Below are 22,532 nucleotides of genomic sequence, written 5' to 3' on the forward strand. Positions count from 1 at the left end.
TGTTCCAGTGCATTTTTTATGCATTCCAGTGCATTTCAGTGTGTTTTACAGCGCTCCAGTGCAGGAAAAATGCAACATGTTTTACTTTTTTTATGTAACTGGACCTGCAAGCACTGGTGTGAACTATGCCATTGAAAACCATATAACCTACTTTCCATGCATTTTTGATGCAGAAAAAAAACACACTGGACTGCATGTGGTGTGAACTGGGCCTAAGTTTTTTGTGCTAAGAAATTTGGATTACATGCATTCTGTAAAAAGAAGGGTTAATGGGGCCAGGGAGGGTGAACTAGGAGGTATGAGAGTGAGGCTGAGCCTGGAGAAACCACAGGGAATGCTGTATCTGTCAGAGGGACAGCAGCGTGCACAGACGGAGACATATTGCTGAGCAGGACAGAGAAGAGCCTGTGAAAAATTAATTGGATTCCCTGGTCACAAGGTACTGTTGTGGAATTTACTTGCGTGACTTCACAGGAAGGATCTCTAAGACTGCATGGGGAACAGTATTTATACAGTGAGTGGAGATAAAGAAACCAACATTACAACCCCTCCCTTAGCTTAAAAATGACAACAAAGGCACCTATAGAAATGCTTAGTAACGGCAGTCAAAAGGATACTTTGAGATAATTGCAGGGCTTTTATTCTTTTGCATAGATTTTTTTTCTCACGGTGGCCATTTTTACTAAGGGCAGATGAATCCATTTCCCTATACTTCCTGGAAATCTGGGTCTGCTCCCTCAAACATGTGACAGTGATCTGAGGGAGAAAAGGCACTATTTATGTAGACTTGCCAGGATGCATCTGTGAAACAAGGGTTACCTCACTAGTGCCTCACTGAACCAGGACGTGGAAAACCAGTAATTGTAAGTAAAAGTAAAAAAGTGTTTGTTTAATTATAATTGTATATTTAGGAATACATTTAACAGTGGACAGGTTAATCATTAAATAAAAATCACATATATAGACCCTGTTTTTTCCACTAAAGGTACAATAGGATTGTTTTTTATAGTGTGTAGTGACCCTTATTGCAAAGTAATGTGTTGTCGCCCCAGTCGGAACAAGCCTTATAATTTCCGGTCAACACACGAATATTTTATCGTGATATCATAAAGTCTGTGTTGGGATAAAAATCCACAGAGTTTGGATGCCCACTATCACATTTATATTTGTACCACAGTATCTACAAAGTCTAATCTGAATGTTTATCCATTCAAATAGCTAGACCGTAGGTGCACCACTTGCATATTATAACAGGCTTCGGTCTTCAAAATCTTACCAAAAATGGCCACCATAATTTTAAGCGCAGGCTCACTAGGGACACCGCACTCTATAAAATGACGGGAGGTGTAGCAAGATGGATGCTCCAGATGACGTTTTGAATGATGAAACGCGTAGGGCGGAGTTACAGAATGTCTTGCATCACTTGCGGTCAGGGCCGCAGACAGGATTTTTTTTCTCTGTGCCTGTGTTTTCATTACATGCTTGTAGTTTTTAAAGGAAATGTGAGTATATTTCCTTTTTTTACCACAAATAAATAGTTTACAATACGGTATTATGCTATAGGCATTCTTCTCTTCTCCATATGGTAAACGGGTGGAACGCCACACAATGGCATATACCGTGGCTGCGCAGTACCACCGGGAGGGGTAAGGCTATTTGGTGAGTGCATTCATAATAAGAGCACGGATAAGATCACCAACACTATTATCACCTAATTAAGAAGATAAGAAAAAGTATCATATTCTGCAAAGCACTGGACACTTTTAAAGAGCACAAGTCACTTTGTTTGTTTTTGGTTATTATTGCACCGTGTTTATATAATTTATTACTATTATTATACACGTCATCGGCACATACTAACCTGAAGGCATTTATATTTTTTGAGTGTTGCACTCTGCAGAGGGTGTAACACACAAGCACAAATCACTCTAATTTTATGTAAAGTTTGTTACACACATTTATATAGCTCCCCATACTGGTTGTTTGGATATTTTTCAGCACTTTATTCACTTCAAGCACTTTAATATTACATACCTATAAGTTTCTTCAAGAGGAATAGCCCCACACCTACTCCCTTCCCAATAATTTTATCTGTACTCCACTCAGGTGGTAGTATTTTGTAGGGGCAGCAGTTCTCTCTTATATTTCTTACTTATCTTATACATTCCTTTGCGCGGAATCACATACAACTCTTACTTTGTTTAATTAAAGGCTAAGTTTACATTTTGGGAAAAAATAATAAATGTACATATTTTTACAGAAAAAAAGTGCATTCATTTTCCTCAGGGAGTCTGCAAAGCATTGTAACTGCAACAGTTGATCAAGTGTGCAATGTCAGGCTCCTGCAGACAAGTCCTACAGCTTTCAGCCCATACCTCTGGTTGTCCGTTTGAAAGCTATAGGGCTTGTGAATGAACTACAAGGGTGCTCATCAGTGCCCTCACAATTAATTGACAACTACAAGTTGTCTGCCACAGTGGAAGATGGGATTGGTAGTTTTCTCATTCACAGATCTCTGTGAATGAATGATGCCATTGTGCAGGTGGAGCCTTGCACAGCCGAGACATTTTTAAAATGTAACAATGGGTGTTGGGAGAAGAACCCCTGCCTGTTGTCACCTGGGGGCATCAGGGGGGTAAAACATGCTCCAAAAGGTGGACTTATCCTTTAATGTATGTAGGATAATTTCATGGCAGCATGCAGAGCTGCATACTGATGTGATATTATGTTTAGTGAAGGGGTCCACTTTAAGAACTTTCTCTGTGTCAGTGGTGATTTGAGGCAAACCTACATGAATTTTGTGTTATAGGAATCTAGCTGACGTTCAGGGTCCTGGAAGCACAGACTGTATTCGTTTTTTGGATCCCTCTAGTAGTAAATATAGTAAATCTAGCGAAACTAAAGGGATAAATACACACCTTTCCAATGGTCCTGCACCAGCATCTTCTCCTGAGTACCAATTGTCAGCCATCTTCATTCAACATAGTGCAGCATTATTCCACCCTTAAAAAAAAAAAAATATATATAATGGAAAATTTCCTATCAAATACTTACCATAATTTTCCTTTCCTGACAGACTCCATGGCAGCATATGTGTGTGTTAGCCCCGCCTCCATAACTACCCTATAGGACCCCTCTCCCATAAATCTTTGCTCCGAGCTAAGGGCCGTGTTCCGTAACTAGCCTACTCCAGGCATTGGGAGGGAACTCCTGCTGCCATGGAGTCTATCAGGAAAGGAAAAATATACACTGTATACCCCGTTAACAACTAGGGCTTAGGGCAACTCCTCTGGTCGTTCGGCCGGTCTTGATCGTAGGAGGAGATATCTTCAAGTAGGAGAACCATCAACTCGGTCCTACGCAGGAGGACAAAAAAGGAACATGGCCCTTGGCTCAGAGCAAAGATTTATGGGAGAGGGGTCCTATAGGGTAGTTTTGGAGGCGGGGCTAACCCACACGTATGCTGCCATGGAGTCTGTCAGGAAATTTACATTTAAAGAAATGGAAATTGTTTTGCTTGCATCTGTCTAGCAAGGTTACTTTGTAGTATAAGCAAGGAGGCTGAGACCTCTGCAGTGTGTAAATGTACTTTTACTATACAAAGATGCTGTACATACAAAACTATTACAATATTAGGAATACAATACTAGACTGACAGATATCTATAACAAGCAAAATGTCTTGCAAATAAACAGCATATGGTCTGTAACAGTGGTAACAGTGTAACAATGGTCTTAAAAGTTACTTAACTCCGGTCACTGTGTAATCATGATCTCCGTTGCTCCTGGAGACCAGGCACCTTCTTCTTTGCTTATTACAGATTCTTCCTCCTTTTCTGGTGTTAATCCACGATGAGTGTCCCCCAGCTTATGCCTGGCAACCTTTATATAGCTCAGGTTGTTTTCTATAACAACCGACTAACAGTCATTCTTTCAGTTTGAGAGACCCTCTCTTACCTGTTTACTATAGCTATAGAGACAATAGCCTATTCAAACTGTCATTTGGAATACAATGGTATCTACATTCCCATTGTATCCAACAGCATTTGTTTGAGAAATATTTACTCAAGCCCAAACCTGACAGTAATCTGATTTCTTTGTGTTATTTCTGATTAATATTAAAAAATCATATTTTAACAAACGCAACACATTCCGCCATTAATTTTTTTTCTTTCAGACTCCATACAGAAAACTCATTCTAAACATTTCATTTTGCTTGACTGCAACCCCTCCCATATTTCTTTTATTGAGAAGGGGTTTCAGTCTTTGGCTAAAAGTTCATTAGAAAATCCATTCTAAAGTTCTTTAGAAACAAGTCCAGGCTTGTAATACATCAAAGGCTCTCCACAGCTCTTTCGGTCTTTCGTCATTCTGTCCATCATGTAACCACTTTTCTATGGTCTTCCTATGGATTAAATCAGAGACAACCTGTGGAGTGGAAAACAAAGCGGATTATCTGTTCCTTCTAATAATACATAAACAGTCGATCCCGGCCCTTCAGCTACAATCTCTCCTCTAAATGGCCTCTTGCCTGGATATCTGACCAATACTTTGCCACCTGCCTGTATCCACTTCTGACCCTCCCAAAGGACATCAATAGGGAGGAGAGGAAATATACTGATATTTCCCAGAAGATCACTGCTGTTTATTTTGGAAGGTTTGATGTTATGTAGCCTCAATTTCTTGCTGGGAAGTATCCACTTACCAGTCAGAGTCCCAACCACTGTCTTGAAGCTCATCTGTCAATGCAAATATAACTTCAAACCTTGCTGACAGATTCCCTCTCATTCCTAGATAGGCTTCAGCTTCAGATACGTCACTCTTGGTTTCTATGTTATGGGAAGCAGTAACATGGTATCTGTTAAGCCCTGTTCTTTCAGGAACCTTACATAAATACTGAACTCTGCACTACAGCTGTGGAATCTGTGCCCCAGCCCCTAACATCCTCTCATATGATGTGCTTTTGGCTATTGGCCTAGAATTTAACAACATGACTGCCTGTGTGAGGACCCGAGACCAGTGTATGTGTTTGTGTAAGTTTGCGTATTTGGTCCTTCAATAGCCTGTTGTATCCTTCAATCAAACCAGCTGCTTGTGGATGGTATGGCACAACCAGTACACTTCAGAATCTTTAGCCCACTGCTGTACTGTTGATGCAGTGAAGTGTGAGCAATTATCACTTTGGACTTGCTTAGGACAACCATAAGCAACAACAAGTTTCTGGAGCAGTTGAAGTGTTGAGGCTTGATCTGCACATTTGCAAGGATGAACAAGCACAATTCCTGAATAGGTTCCACTTCAGTGCAACAATATCTCAGTCCATTGTTTCCCCTGGGCAGGGGACCGGTGAAGTCAATCTGCCAGATCTCTGCAGGCCTCTCACCCCTCTTAATCGACCCGGTGGAGTACTTATGCAATGGTCATTGTCGCACTTCTCCACACACTGTACAGTTCCCTAATACATTCTTTATCATGTCCATGGATATAGGCAATCCTCTCTGCTGTGCCCATTCATATGTTGCTTTCTGCCCCAAATGTCCAGATTGCTTGTGGGCCCAGTTGGACAAGTTTGTCTCAAGCAATAAGAAAAGAAAATATCACTCCAGATGAGTGGTGGAACCAGGTAGGCTGGGGAATGGACTCCTTCCAGGGGTGCTAGGCTCGGCTCGCCGGCTGTGCAATTTGGATTAAAGGAATAAATGGCTGCACACCGAGTTAGTGATGAATCTCTTTATTGTAAAATCTGTAACATGAATAACATCGCAGGACAGACAAACAGGTACAGGTAGACGTGTTTCACACAGGGACGCTGCACTTATTTATACTGAATGTTACGGATTTTACAATAATAAGATTTATCACTACCTCGGTGTGCAGCCACCCTGTCAGGAAAGACTTGCTGGGAGCAACAGTTTCACACAGGCGTGTGCGCGCCTGCGCGCGAGCGCACGGTTGTTGGCGCCAGAAGCGCTATTTAAACTCTGTCATGACAGAGGAATCTTGCTGCTTGATCTACAGCATTCCCTGAGAGGTCCCTGTGTTCCTGATCTGTTCCTGAAATTACTGGCTTACCTTGTGACTACCCACTGCCATCCACCTGCACCTGACCTTGGCCTGTCCACGACCTCACTTCTGTCTAATCCTTTGGCTTACTTGCACCAGTCTGTTACCGACCCGGCTTGTCCAGTGACCTACCCTCAGCCTTCTGCATCTGTTCCTGTACTGCTCTCCTGTGCATGACCCGGCCTGCCTGACCTTCCTGTGTCTCATCCCTGGGACCATCCACCTGCATCCTGTGTGTGCGTGTCTTCCAGCTTCAGCTTCCAGTCTGCTGCATCCCACCAGCTGTTCCAGTGTCTCAGCTGCGTCCGGAGAATCAGTTCTGCCTATCAGCTGTTGATCCTGCCAGGCACTCATGCTGTCCTGTACTCCTGTGCCTCCTGTCAGCTCTACCAGGGGCCGCGAGTCAGGATCGTAAGGGAGGCCTCCCTCTGCATATCGGGCTCAATAACCAGGTACGTGACACACCCATTCCTTTTATCCAAGTTCATCAAGACAGGATCAATTGGCACAACTGCCTTCACTTTGGCGATTTCATCTGCAACTCTGTTATAGTTCTCAAAATCTGGGACTAGGGGCACATGTGCATCCACATGCCCCACTTTTATGGTGCGGGAGTGATCTTTCTTCCAGATGTAGTCCCAGACTTCCTTGCCTCCTCACACCACCTTTCCATGAATCATCCATTCATTGTACTTCCACATGGGCTGCCCAGCTGTCAGTGTAGATAGTGGCATGGGAAGAAGGATCCTCCTGAAGAGTCATCACTACAGCTTTCATCTCCATTGCAACTCCACTGCATACTGACTGGACCCTCCAATTCCGGTCTTCTGCAGGACTGTGTCTGTACTTTGGTTGTAGGCTGCTGCTGTCCATTTATGCCCAGACGAGTCGACTATGGCTGAACCATACGTGTACCACGCTGACTCCTTCATATCTTCTGACAGAAAGTCAAAGGGTGGAGCTTTTAAATGGGGGATGACTGCAGCACAGGAATTTCTTCTTCTGGCTGGGTGCTGGTAAAAGTAACAAGCCCTGCCAACTGTTTTGAAATGTCTGACATACCCAGCTGCAATACCCCCTCTTTCTTGAAAGTACCACTTCCCTTTCATCAGTGTCTGGTTCTGGGCTGCAGCTGCCCTAGTGGTCAGTCCATTACCTCTCACCCATCCTGCTATTGGCAATGCAGTATGTATGGTGACTGTTTCCTTTCCTGTAATGGTCTCTACATGTTGAAGTGCTGTGTAGGCCCCAAACAGTTACTTTTCTAGGGGCGTGTATCTCTTCTGTGCCCCTGTCAGTTGTTTGGAGCAAAATCCAATGGGTATTGCTCTCAGTCCTTTCTATTCTTTTGGCTGCCACAGACTCCAAGATATGGTACCATGCTGCTCCACTACATCCAGCTGAAATGGTACTCCTTGTCTCACGGGTTCCCAATCCCTGATGCTGCAAAATGGCTTCTTTAGCAGCAAGGAATGCGGTCTGCTTCTCTGAACCCCATGAGAACTCAATCTTTTTTCTGGTAACATTGTACATAGGCCTCAGAATCAGTCCAAGATGTGGGATGAACGATCTGCAGAATCCCACAACTCCAATGAACTTCTGTGCCTCCTCTTTGGTAGTAGGGGGCAACAGCGACTGGATAGTTTGCACAACTGTCTCTGGAATTATCCTCTGCTGTCCAGTCCACATCATTCCCAGGAATTTAACCTCTGTGGTAGGTCCTTGGACTTTGTTGTTGTTGATGGCCCACCCTCTGTTCTCCATGTTCTGTATCAGCAGGTGCAGTGCTTCAGTTACATCTTCTTTTGTTCCAGAGATCATGATGTCATAAATGTAGTGAAACACAGCAACTTTCAAATTCAGGGAACTTAAATATAGGGCAATCAGTTCATGACAAATCATTGGAGAATGAACATAGTCTTCAGGAAGCATGGTGAAAGTGTACTGGCGGCTGTCCCACACCATAGCAAACTGGTCTTGACACGCTGGGTCTATCAAAATTGAAATGAAAGCATTAGCCGGGTCTATCACAGCATGATATTCTCCTGCCTCTTTAGCAATTTTCTCAACAATCGAGATCATATCAGGTACAGCTGACTTCAATGGAGGAGCCACTTTGTTTAGACCTCTGTAATCCACAGTAATTATGTCCCATCAGGTTTCTTTACTGGGAACACCGGAAAAGAGAAAGGACTTACAGCGGGTCTAAGGATCCCTACTCTCAACAATTCTTGAATAGTCTCCACAATTTCTTTGTGGCCTCCAGGAAGTCTGTACTGCTTGAGACAGACTGGCTTCTCTGGTGGAGGAATGTAGACAGGGGTCCATTTTGCATGACCTCCGACCATAGCTTTCACTGCCCTAACCAAATACGCTTTATCAGGATGCCCAAATGTGAATGTACCCCTTTCAGTCTGAATTGACTGACCTTGAAGAACATCCATCCCAAGAATATTTTCGGGGAACTCTGATACAAAACATTTGTCCAACATCCTGGTCCCTTGCCAATAGCCAATTTCACCTGTGTCCTAACTGCTGGTGTGGTTTGTCCTCCCAAACCTTCTACATAAATCAATTCTCCTTTGTGATGGGAAGGATTTCCTTGCAAAAGTGTAACTTCAGCTCCAGTATCAATTAAAGCCATCACATGTGTAGGAGATTACTTCCCCCACCATACAGTGACAGGTACATATGGGCGTTGATCTCCTGCTGTCACTGTCCTTACTGCTATTACAGGAGACCCACCTTCCCCTAAAAAGGATAAGGAACCTCCCAATCCCCTTTCCTGATTCTCTCTAACTCCTCCCTAGGATAAAGGGATTTGGGTTTGGGTTCATGTGCAGTTTTGGGAGTTGGTTTTGGGCTAACAGGAGCGGTCCGTTCTGTTTTCTCTAAGTCTCTAGGCTGATGTTATCTTCACTATAAGTAGTGATTCTAACCCTGACAGCTTTCCCTACTAAATGTTTCCACCTCTTAAGCACTCACGTAGAAATAGCATTGAATCCATGGAAAATTAACCCAAAAAAAATAAAGTGACAACATAGTGTAATACTGACATATGAATTAATATATTAAATAAAAAAGGAGTGACACTCACATAGTGAGAGAAATATAAATTTCATATATTAAACACCCAGTGTTTGAAAAAAATATCTTTGATAGCAGCATATGCCACACGAAAGGCCTCCTTACCAGATAACAAATATTTAGTGCAAATCATGCGGGTATGTGAATCCTCTGCCAGTGAAGAAAACAGTAAGTGTACCAACACCACACGGGGAGCCTGCTTACCAGATGGTCAATAACAAATAGTGAATCCTGTAGTCATGTGAAATATCAACCGAATTTCTACCAGTGAAGGGGTTAATAAGTGCACCGACACCGCATGAAAAGCCTGCTTACGAGATGTCAGACTTCAGAGGGCAAATATCTTATCAACCGGATGAATGACCAACTATATAGATAAAAGTTGTGGATGATCCATCCCCACAGCCATACCGAAGGCTCCATGATTCACATGGTGTAATTAGGAAAATCCCGGAAAAGATGGAAAAATGGCAAAATAGTGTGATATCGTATACACTGGTTTATTAAAAAAGAAATAACACTTACAAACAAACTTGGTTAGAGAGCGAAAAGATAAAACGATGCCGGCCGGCAACAAACGAACTCCCGTTCCTCCTCAATGGGGCGACGTGGTGATGTTAGCACGTACCTTCCAGACGCGTTTCGTCATAAGGTGATGTTTTCAATGGGGAACGGGCAGCGTGCTGAACAACCACCTTTTATGTGAACACCAAGCCTTGCTTTGAGTCCCACAAAGAGAATTTCAAAGCGCCATCTTAGGTGTGGACGCAGCCATTAGCTACCATTAAGAAAGTGGAATAGAGGAACTGCTTCTCCATTCTAATATTATAAAAATAACAGGCCATTAATATAAATAAGAAAACCAGATTCCCTTATTGAAAAATCAATACAATTTTACATTAAAATAGTGAAGACGTGATTAAAACAATCACACAAGATAATAAATGGCTGTTAGCACTGAATGTTAAACCAGTGCAGAAAAATATAAATATAAAAATAACTAATATATTATATCTATACAATTTCAAAATGTATTCATTTTAAAAACTATATTGGATATATCTCCATGAAATGGAGAGAAAATTAATCTATTAATAAATTGATATAATAATATAATAGATAAATACAAAGGGGCCAATAGAAACTTATAATGGGACTCAAAACGACCAGGATGTTAGGAATTATCAATAAAGGCATTAACGTCCACATCGACATTCAATCCATAGGGCATATATGTCTATCAATCCCTAAAAAAAGAGTATTGGAGGGGTCTCTATTGTGTACTAGACGATAATGTTTGGAAACCGAATGGTTCCTGAACCCAGATAGAATATTGGTAATATGCTCATTGAGCCTGACTTGAAGAGGGCGTTTGGTCCACCCAATATATTGCAAGCCACAAGGGCATTGCAACAAATATACCACACCGAAGGTGGAACAAGTAATACGTGGGGTGATAGTGTGCATTTTCTCAGTACTTGTAGAGACAAAAGTCTGGGTTCTCCTATATGTACAACTGTTTAAGGAACAGACCCGACATTTCTTACATTGATAAAAACCTGTTAACTGATCAAAAAAAGTAGTCTTATTCACTGAAAGGTCTAATACATTAGGGACCACTCTATTGCTAAGTGAGGAAGGTGGAAAAATTTTACTCAAAATGTTATCATTGTTGACAATATGCCAATGTTTAGAAACTATCTGCTTCACTTTTTATGCTGGAAGGAATATGTAGTAATGAAGGGTACTCCAAAATCTTGGTCTAAGTTACTTATCCGAGGTTTATCTCGGAGCAATAGTTCCCTGTCCATCTCCTGCACTTCATTAAACACAGGTAACAATGTGTCCATGGTATATCCTTTTTCAAGGAACCTACCAGTGAGAGTGTTACTTTGTGTTAGAAATACTCTTGAGTCTGAGCAATTCCTACGCAGTCTCATGTATTGACTCTTGGGTATTGGGTTGAGCCAAGGCCAATGGTGACAACTGTCTAATGAGATGTAGGAATTGCGATCGGTATTTTTAAAAAAAGTAGATGTGGACAAAACACCCCCTCAATAGTCAAAGTCAGGTCTAAAAAATGTATTTGAGTCTGACTCATCTCAAAATTGAGATGAATACCCTGATCATTTAAATTAAGAGAGAACATGAACTCATTAAGTTCCTGACCATCACTATCCCATAGGAGGAGGATGTCATCAATATACCTAGCCCACAGGATAAGATGGGGACACCTGTGGGTATAGATGACATCCTCCTCCCACTTGGCCATGAACAGATTGGCCAAGCTGGGGGCATATTTGGCCCCCATAGCAACTCCCCGACTTTAGCGATAAAATTTATTAGAAAACCAAAAATAATTATGGGAAGCTGCATATTCAAGAAGCTCCATAATAAAGGAAACTTGACGTCTAGGGAGTCCTGAATACCTAACCAGAGCACCCTTTACAGCCTCCAAACCCAAATTGTGAGGAATTATGGTATATAAGGAGGTGACGTCAGCCGTCACCATCCATAAACCCGGTTTAATATTAATCCCTGAAAGGAGATTTAACACCTGTCGAGTATCTTTTATATAGGAGGGCATCTTTTGAACTAAAGGCTGAAGGTAAAAATCAATATATCTGCCCACCCGGGATGTAACTGAATCTATGCCACTCACAATGGGGCGTCCCGGGGGGCAGATAGGATTCTTATGAACTTTAGGCAAATAGTAGATGGTTGGTGTCCTGGGGGCCCTAGGAACCAAAAATAAACTTTCCTTTTCATTCAAAATGCCAGTTGAAGAACCTTTTGATATAATTTTTTTCAAATCTTTAAGATAACTATTCTTAGGGTCTGAGGGGAGAGGGGTATAGGTCTCAACATCACTAAGGATCCTGTCCATTTCTGCCATGTAATCTTTGCGATCAAGTACCACAATCCCACCCCCCTTATCTGCAGGACGGATAACCAGATCCTTGTTTTTACAGAAGGAATCTAAACCTTCTTGAATGATTTTGGAATTTCTAGCACGTTTGATTTCCAGTGATTCAAGATCCCTTAAAATAACGTCCCTGAACACTTTTAATGAGGGGGCAAGGATGCCAGGGGGATTAAATAAGGATGCATTGGCCAAACCCAAATGTACAAATCCATCAGCATTTGAACAATTCCTTGTGATGAGATTACCAATCATATATCTTTTAATGTTTAACTTGTACACAAACTTGTGCACATCCATATATGTTTGGAACTTATCTAGGCTCCTAGGAGGGTCAAACTTAAGACCCTTATCTAAAACTGTCTTTTCGGAGTCAGATAGTATCTGTGTACTCAGATTAAAAATGCCCTGACCGGTTACACTGTGACTCTTTTTTATTGATCGCAAGCGCCTCCCCCCTCTAGTTCCTCGCTTTTTTCTACCGGCCTTTTTATTCCCTGACTGGGTCTGGAAAAACCCCAAGTGCCCTGTCCCCTAGAAATCGGGACAGTATGATTGGGTGTAATCACACCTTGAGGTTGGTATGATAAAGGGGGGCCATATTCGCTCTGTTGGTGTTCATATGCACCAGAAAAGTCATGACTTTCATCAAAAGGATTTCTATTACTTATTGGGAAAATTTGTTATGCGTGAGTACATTGTATTCCCAACTAACATCATAGGGGTCTTGATAGAGTGGTTTCTGAAAAGAGTCATAATTTTGGTTAGGCCTCCACCATTCAGGATAACCTCCATTTTGACCACGACCTCTATTGGGGTTTTGTTGGCCCCGCCCTCTTACCCCTGAATAATGACCTCCTCTCCATGGGGGCGGCTGTATAAAACGCGACCCCCCACCACTTTGGACATAGTTTGACCTAGGTGGCCCAAAATTTTGGGGATGGTTAGGAAGGGCATTATTGGATTTAATAACCCCTGATGATCTATGGTGGGATTGATAGTTCTGAGGGCCCAACCCTTTCTGTGGTTTATTAAGAGTACCCTTTTATTAGCTTTGGGTTGTTGAGGTGGTCTAGATGTTCCACCTGAGGTTTCCCCATAGCGCTGGGTAGACACCTCCATCTCAATATTGGCCTGACCAGCTGAATCCTCCAACAATTTCTTCTGCCAGTCAAAAACAATATTGTTACAATAATCATTCAGATCGCGATTGTACTTTTTCTTTTTCTTGTACTTTTGGTCTCTATCCTCTTTCTCAAGAACCTTTAATAGGTTCTGCAATCTTTCCCTATATTCATCACTGGGACTGGGACCAAGCTTTTCTTTAATGGCTTTGATCTCAGTATCTAATTTGGTCAATTTTGCAGACTTCCTATCTATCAAAAATTGTAAAAGTGATAAGCCTGCTTGGTTAAAATATTTCAACCATTCTTCTAATTCGGTCTCACCTTTTTGGGGGGAAATCTCCCATCTTAGACTTCTCGGGACCATTGAATTTTTTATATAGGTACCCAGATAGGCTATATCCCATTGGGTAAAGGTTTCAGAGATCATAAGGTTTTTCAACCTCATGAATAGCCCCCCCAAATCATTTTCATCCTCCTTATATAACTCAAAAACCCCATCGGTGTTAACTACCTTCTGGGCTCGAAATTCGAAAATATCCATATTGTCTTAGAACTTAATCTAAAAATTGTATACCAGCTTCAGTAATACACCAATAGAAATAGGAAAAGAAAAACACTGCGCTAGAAACCTATATACATAAAGCAGCAGCTATCAGTGGGGTAAATACTACAAACAAATACAAAAATAGAAATGCTGCACTTAAAAATCAGTATGATACATAAATATATATTAAACTCTGTGAGAAATTATTAATAATGTGAAACTAATAAAAGTCCAAAGAGAAAAGGAAAAGAAAAAATCCAGCTGTCCAATTAATAGCACTCTTTGATTGGATGAAGCAAAATGTATTCCGAACTGATGAATGGCATGCTTACCGGATAGCAAGCCAAATCAAGCAGGTGGCTTAAACCCAACCTGGGCTGGAGCTGTGAGGTGAATGAGTGACAAATAGGTCCCAGCCGTTTGCATACCAAAAACTACATAAAATACATAGGAAGTATTACACACAGTAAAAAAATGAGTGAATATCTGGTAGTAATAAGCCCAACTACCAAGTTGATACAATGAAAATTAATCAAATTAAAAGCTAAACATATCTAAAAATATTGTGTCAAAAAATCCCAAACATAATATTCCCAATAAGGGAAGTGATACAGTCCCAAAGTTCCAATTAACTCCAGAAACAATTGTGCATCCGTTTATGTGGTGCATACATGACAGTTCATATAAGATATGAATCTGGAAATGCTCAGGTGTATAGCAGAAAAATGAAGGTAACTTGAGTGCCCCCAGTATCTCCAGGTGACTTTTGTGCTCCCCCACAAGGGTTCCCACTCACTGGATCCAGCCACCCCAATGGGGCAATGCGCATGTAACCACACTCAGTATGACCAGTTCACCACGCTATCTGCTGTAGTTGTAATCCTCTGGCTCCAGGTAGATTAAGCGTATTCCTCAATAAGCCCCTATTTTTTTCCTGTGCTGAGTCTGAGATTACTCCACCCAGCATTCATTATGCTGGGTGGAGTAATCTCAGACTCAGCATGGGAAAAAAAGAGCCAGAGGATTATAAGGAGATACTGGGAGCACTCAAGTCGCCTTCATTTTTCTGCTATACACCTGAGCATTTCCAGATTTATATCTTATATGAACTGTTGATGTTTGGGATTTTCTGACACAATATTTTTAGATATGTTTAGCTTTTAATTTGTATTAATTTTCACTGTATCAACTTGGTAATTGGTATTCAGATATTCACTCATTTTTTTTACTGTGTGTAATACTTCCTATGTATTTTATGTAGTTTTTGGTATGCAAACGACTGGGACCTATTTGTCACTCATTCACCTCACAGCTCCGTGTATACACATACACCAGGCATTTTTGGGTCGTGCTCTGTTGGCTACCGGTAGGGGGTCACCCTGCATGGCAACTCACATACACGTTTACAGGGTATATGTGTTGTTCTTTACACACCCACACATACTCCACAGGTACATTTATATACGAGTCACTTATATTCTATTGCAAGTTGGGATTGCATTTATTTTGAACTGGTGAGGTCCACACACCCACTGTGTAGTCCTCCTATCTCTCCCTTATACATCTCTTGTTCATTACCACTGGGTAGCGCCATACACCCCTTTTTCCATTGTCTGTTTTTTATCACTCACAGTTAATCTTAGTGGGTGCAGGAATGGGCCCTGCTGTGAAATACTATATCAAAAATTGTAAATACATGCCCCTGTTGAACAGGGGCAGGAAAATTAGGCCTTCGGTGGTGGTGGTGGTGGTACCAGAACACTGTAAGCCCTCACAGTTACTCTTGGTGGGCACAGAAATGGGCCCTGCTGTGAAATAGTATATCAAGAATTGAAATTACATGCCCCTGTTAAACAGGGGCAGAAAAATTGGGCCTTGGGTGGTGGTAGTAGTGACACAACACTGTAACCCCTCACAGATACTCTTGTTGGGTGCAGGAACAGGCCCTGCTGTGAAATATTAGATCAAAAATTGTAATTACATGCCCCTGTTAAACAGGGGCAGAAAAATTGGGCCTTGGGTGGTGGTGGTGCCCTAAACCAAAAATATTGTTGGAAGCTAGCATCATCAAGATTGAGGAGAAATAGGATAGTCAGCATAGGCAGTCTTCAAGGGATCCCACATCCATAGCAAATTCAATCAGTTACATCAGCATCAGGTGCTTGATAGCTGCTGATCCAAGACTGATTCATTTTTATGAATGTGAGCCTATCAACGGAGTCTGTGGACAGGCACACTCTTCGATCCGTTACAAACTTTCCAGCAGCACTGAATGTGCGTTCAGAAAGCACGCTGGATGCAGGACAGGCCATTATCTCAATTGCATAGTGAGCAAGTTCTGGCCAGAGGTCCATCCTCAAGACCCAGTAACCCAGTGGATGCTCTGTTGGAAAGGTCTCCAAGTCTGATCTTGCCCCTAGATTTTCCTGCACCATGTAATGCAGACGCTGGTGATGGTTGCTTGAACCGATCAGACCTTGGTACTGAGGACTGAAAAATTGTTTAAAGGCATCGGTCAGCCAGCCACCTTCTCCAACGCTCTTCCTCTGACTGAACAAAGCCTCACCAACATGTTGTCCAGCACCAGAAAATTGTAACCTCCCAGGGTCTGGAAATGCGTTGCACAAACCTTTCTTCGAGGCCTCCTGAAGATGTTTCATCCCCTGCTCCCTCTGCGAAGGCAGGATGAGTTCTGCAACCTTACCCTTGTAACGTGGATCAAGAAGGGTTGCCAGCAAGTAATGATCCCTCTCCTTGATACCACAAATCCTAGGGTCCTTTCGCAGGCTTTGCAGAATCGGGGAGGCCATGCAGCGTATGTTTGCACAGGCATTCAGTTCTGAGTCCTCTGGGTCACTAAGGATCACATGATCTGTAACTACCGCCTCCCAGCCATGTACAACTTATTGGGTTTCTGGTAGCTGAAAACCATCCCTTGAAGACTGCTGCTGAGTGTTATCCTCTACATCCATGCTGACACAATCCTCCTCTTCTTCCTGTGTTTTTGTCGGACCCGTAAAAAGGCTATCTAGATAAAGGGGCCCTTGAGAAGTAAGGAAGTCCTCCTCTTCCTCCCGCTGTTCTGCCTCAAGTGCCCTGTCCATGATTCCACGAAGCGTGTGCTCCAACAGGAAGACTAGAGGGACAGTGTCACTGATGCATGCATTGTCGCTGCTCACCATCCTTGTGGCCTCCTCAAATGGTGACAGGAAAGTGCATGCATCCTTGATCAGTAGCCACAGTCAGTGACCTCATCATCCTGTCCATCCTCATCACTGGAACAAACTTGGCAGTATGCTGCAGCTGGGGGAACATGACTGCCAGTTTCTTGTCCTTCTTGGGCACCCCCTCTCTCTAGGCTCACGTTACTCCCTTCCTCAACCTGGGAACCAACATCGGAGGCTTCAAATCGATGCGCATCCTCCAGTAGAATGTACCCAACACTGTGGATGAATAATTCTGGGGACTCCATGCATGATGGTGGGGCTATGGAAGGAGTGACTGTGGACAAGGAGCCTGTGGAATAGGCCGCTTTGGCGGCTGAGTTGGAAGGCAAATTATTTTGAGCCTGGGTGACGGAGGATGAGGATGAGGATGGCTTTGTTATCCACTCCACCAACTCTTCTGCATGTTCTGGCTCTGATTAATTTTAAAAAAATCATATTTTAACAAACGCAACACAGAAATATATATATATATTGAATATGTCACCATTTTTCTAGGAATATAATATATAGGAAGGCCTGTATGGTGACCTGAATTTATGGGAGGAGTCAGGGGGGGAATATACGCAGCCCACTCATCTGTGGTCTTTGTCGGTTCCTGTGCACGATTCGTTACATCACTAGGCTGACTCTTCCAACTCATTCAGTGTTCGTGAGTTGCGTGTCTGAACTTTCAGGGGCTTTCGGTTCTCTGTTCGTTGGTTTTTCGTAGATCGAGTCTTGCTCAACTGTCGCAGGTAGGATTCATATAACATTTCTTCATTTTACGCATCGTTGTTTGCCAGGTACCCCATATCAACGAAACCCCACTACGGGACTCACAAGTCGTTCGCCAAGTCTCCGTATACAGCCTTATTCAGCCTCATGCAAAACCACAAACTCGTGGCTCAGTTTGTGAGCACAAACACCGAGCCGTTTTTTTCATCGGTTTCATTCGTACATTCTTGTACTTTGTTGTTACATGCCACATAGTTGGCCCATTTTCACAAAAAACAAAACTCTGTCCATTACTTTAGTTATTCTAGTTTGCATGCTACCCCACACTACACTCCAAATCCAGTCGCATCAGTGACTCACCGATTTGTCCCGGCTAGTTTATCATGTCATCTCATGCCATGCTGCGCAATCCGGTTCATGGTCAGTCGCAATCGCGGCACACCTATTCATGTCATGGCAAAACATTTTATTTGTTACATTTCACATACCTTTCACTCTGATATAAATCCAGTTGCATCTGCAACGCACCGATTCATGTTGGTTCGTTCTAGTCGTTCCGTCTCTTGCAATTCCATGCTCCACAGTCCGGTTTGTTGTCAGTCGCAAAACGCAGCACACTGATTTGTGTCTCTGTCATGGCATCCATTGTTATTTTGCATACCCTTCACTTCGGTTCGAATCAATTCGATTCAGCGATGCACCGATTCATGTCAGCTCGGTTTAGCCTTCTCATTCCATTCCATGCTCCACAGTTCGGTTCGTTGTCAGTCGCAATTGCGGCACACTAATTTGTGCCGCGGTCATTGCAAATCATTTATTCGTTACATTCCACATACCCTTCACTCCAATTCGAATCCAGTTGTATCTGTGATGCACCAATTCATGTTGGCTCATTCTAGTCATTCCGTCTCCTGCAATTCCATGCTCCACAGTCCGGTTCATTGTCAGTCGCAATCGCGGCACACCGATTTGTGCCTCTGTCATGGCAAAACATTTAATTTGTTACATTTCGCATACCCTTCACTCCGGTTCAAATTCAGTCGCATCTGTGACACACTAATTTATGTCGGCTCGTGTTAGCCATTTTTTAGCTTATTTCGTTCCATGCTCCACAGTCCGGTTCGTTGTCAGTCGCAATTGCGGCACACCGACTCGCGCCTCTGTCATGGCAATCATTTCATTCATTCCATATACCCTTCATTTCGATTCGAATCCAGTCACGTCAGCAACGCACTGATTCATGTCAGCTTATTTTAGTCAATTCACCATGTTATCATTCCATGTTTCACAGACAGGTTCGCTGTCAGTCGCTATCGCGACACACCAATTCATGCCTCTGTCATGGCAAATCATTTGACTCACTTCATATACCTTACACTCCAATTCGAATCCAGTCGCAGTAACGACACACTGATTCATGTCAGCTCCTTTAGTAATTCCATCTCATTTCACTTTCATGATCCACAGTCCGGCTCACTGTCAGCCGTAATTTCGGCACACCAACTCGTGCCTCTGTCATTGCAATCATTTCGGTCATTACACTTTATATACCTCACACTCCGATCCGAATCCAGTCGCTTTAGCAGCACTCTGATTTGTGTCGGCTTTATTCGGTCATTTAATTTCGTCTCCACTTCATCCCATATTCCACAGTTCGGTTTATTGTCAGTCACAGTTATGGCACCCCGATTCGTGTCACCATCACTTCAATCATTCAGTGGTCCTATTTCGTATATGTCTGTCATGCTCTCCTTAGGTACGGCAGTCGCTTCGTGTCGGTTCATTCGTGCATTTTTCGTTTCTTTCATTCCGTCTCATACGCTCTACAGTTGTTCGATGTCAGACGACTCAATGATTCACTTTTAATTCAGAACGCTGTATGATTCGTCACGTCATCGACGGACATCCCACAGTACAGCTCACCCTACAGTCCAGTTCGAATCCAGTCGCAACATGGCACATCGGCCCACATAGCTTCAGACCAACTGTTTCAATTCGTTTATTTAACCATCGTTCGCCTCTCGACAAGGTTTCCCTTGCAGTCGCCATTAATGCATCTCAAAGTCGCACAATCCGGCCACTCATTCACCTCCAAATGGCATGTAATTGAGCCACTCGTCATTGTCCATCTGTCATTTCTCCTCTAGGTCAGTTGAGTTCAGGTAGTTCCATCCTGCGTACATAGACAAGACACATTAAAAAAAAACAAAAACAAAACTTCCATGTCGCCCCAACTACAGGTTCCGGTCTACTGAGCTTTCCACCTCAAAAACCAGGACTTCGCCACTAGGGCACAAGTCAGCCAGAGCCATGTTACAGGCCGGCAGCGAAGACCTCACATCTGCCCCTGTCACCCTTTCAGAGAGCGGCAGCGTGCAGTCCCTTAGGGGATTAACCATCCCCAAGTTAACAGTGGAATTAAGGCACAGGGGCATGCCCTTCCCTGCTACAGCCAGGAAAGCTGAGATCTACGGGCTTCTCTTCCCACCAGTGAAAGACGGGCCCAGCACCCACCAGGCATCTCTTCAGGCCATATCTTCGGCCATTTCTCAGCTTCACACCATGGTGTCATCATTGTCCACCACAGTCACTGACATCCAAGCCAGAGTGACAGTCTTGGAAAGATGCCCGGCCGCGGCCATCCCTGACTCAATCGCAGTCTCTGGCAGGTACGGCAGGGAAGAGTTCTACTATCTTCCCAGCCCACCTGGTCCCAGCCAGCATCAGGAAGGACATTTTGGACGGCAAGGACGTCAACCTTGCTTCCCTCTTCCTTTTGGTTCACGATCTGGCAGAGAAAAAATCATATGCCTGGGGGGACCTCAAGGCCAAAGACCCCAGGCTCAACCGCAAACTATTACAGAGTTTGTGTTGACCTTTGGGATGGTGAGGGATGTCCTGTGCTCAGCCAGCCCCAGCAAAAGGGAAAAGCTGGACTTGTATCTCACACGGTGGTGGACCTGGGCTATAAATACTGGGGGGTTCACATTTAAAGATTACCACCGTTCATTCTCGGCCAAAGTGGCAGCCAGGTTTACGCAGTTCCAAGTGGGCACGGATTGGAGCCTCATTGACACAGTTGTTCTGCCGCCACTTTACCAGCCTACGCTCACCACTCTGTGCTATCTTCCAGTCCTCCACCCACACCGCTAACTGGTGTGCCAACATAGCAGTTAGATGCCCTCTCAATCTCCCCTCCACCTCCGGTACATGTCAGGGCTTGCCGGCCCCAGCTCAGTTGCCCCAGGTGGACAAGTGCGGACGCTCCATTCTGTCAGTATGGGGAGCATCCATCTGCAATAACTTTAATTTTTAGATCGTGCAACTACAGCCAATGCTGGCTGCTCCATATCTGTACCACATGTCATAGGGCACATCCTAAAACCCTATGCTAGATCAAGCAGCAGAAAACGTCCTGACTAGGCCGAGTAGACATTCTATGGCTGGGGTTTTACCTCACCTCACAACCCACTCCCTCACTGGCCACCTTCCTTATCCAAGGATTTACAGCAGGATTCCATACCAGTCTCATCACACTACCCCACACGACTCACGAGTACAGGAATCTCCACTCAGCGGCCATCGACGAACAGGCAATATACCATCTGTTACAGGCCAAACTTTACTGAGGCTTCATCATTGGCTCTTTTGCAGAGCCCCCTTTCATCATCTGGAGAGTTAGCCCTATTGGGCTTGTCAAGGGCAAGTTTTCGAATAAACTTTGTTTGGTGTACGACCTGTCTGCGCCTTATTCTTCCCACATTCCGAGTTTGAATTCCTTAATTCCTTCAGAAGAATTCTCCCTGAAATATGCTTCAGTTGACATGTCAGGTGATTCAGGTGATTATCAAAATAGGCACAGGCGCCTGGCTCTCTAAAGCCGACATATCAGACGTATTTAAGCTTCTACCCTTCCAACCATCCCCCTGGTGCTGACACGGCATTAAATGGAAAGAATCATATTACTTTTCCACTAAATTGACCTTCAGCTCTAAAAGCAACCCGTGGCTCTTTGACACCTTTGCACAGTCACTTGGATCCTGTCACACCAAGCCCAGTCCCAGATGGTCATTCATTATCTGGATGACTTCCTGCTAATCGAACAGCCTGGCGTGCCCCCGGTAGACCTAGATAGGTTAAGAGTGGTGTTTGGGAATCTCAATGTGCCCATAGCAGAGCACAAAGTGGAAGGCCCAGCACACTCTATCACCTTCCTCGGGGTCAACCTTGACACTCGCTCAATGCAGGCCAGACTGCCCCCCGACAAACTAACCCATATCAGATTGGTTCTTCATGACTTTACCCGTGCACAGGGGTGTACTAAGAAACAGCTTCAATCCCTCTTAGGGATGCTCAACTTCGCAATGAGAATTATTGTACCTCTTGGTCTTCCTCTCTCAGACACAGGACCCCGATCAAGTCCTTAGTCTAGACACAGCAGCAGTAGCGGATTTGTCTATGTGGGATGAGTTCATTACTAGTTGGAATGGCATATCCATGTTTATACCTTCAGTATCACCTCTATTACTGCAGGTAGTAATGGATGCTGCATCCTCCACAGGCTTTGCTGAAATTTTTGGCCATCATTGGTTTGCAGGGCCATGGCCTCCAGAGATACTCATAGTCCCCGGTTTCATCCAGTCTTCCTCGTTGTTCGAACTATACCCGATTGTGGCAGCCGCTCAGGTCTGGGGCCAAACCTGGACCGGACAAATGGTGGCCTTCGCCACTGACAACCAGGCCAGGGCCGATATTATAAACAAGGGCAGGTCCAGGTCACTCCCTATTATGTCCTTCCTACACAGGCTGGTACAATTATCCCTGCAGCATCAGTTCAATGTGCACTGC

General features: G+C 43.6%; 1 protein-coding gene across 2 annotated transcripts in view; it reads left to right on the plus strand.

Moving 5' to 3' along the window:
• Nucleotides 1–284: 284 nt before the first annotated feature.
• The window catches only part of CMBL (carboxymethylenebutenolidase homolog), a 65,849-nt gene continuing 43,601 nt past the window's right edge, over nucleotides 285–22,532 (plus strand). The window contains exon 1 of one of the 2 annotated variants that reach the window (XM_073630381.1): nucleotides 285–439. The gene's annotated coding sequence lies outside the window, so the exon portion shown is untranslated. Of the gene's footprint in view, nucleotides 440–705; nucleotides 864–22,532 lie in introns of those variants that run through there. The other variant, XM_073630382.1, reaches the window with a different exon arrangement.

This window comes from Aquarana catesbeiana, linkage group LG05, assembly GCF_042186555.1.
Source record: "Aquarana catesbeiana isolate 2022-GZ linkage group LG05, ASM4218655v1, whole genome shotgun sequence".
Lineage (NCBI taxonomy): Eukaryota > Metazoa > Chordata > Amphibia > Anura > Ranidae > Aquarana > Aquarana catesbeiana.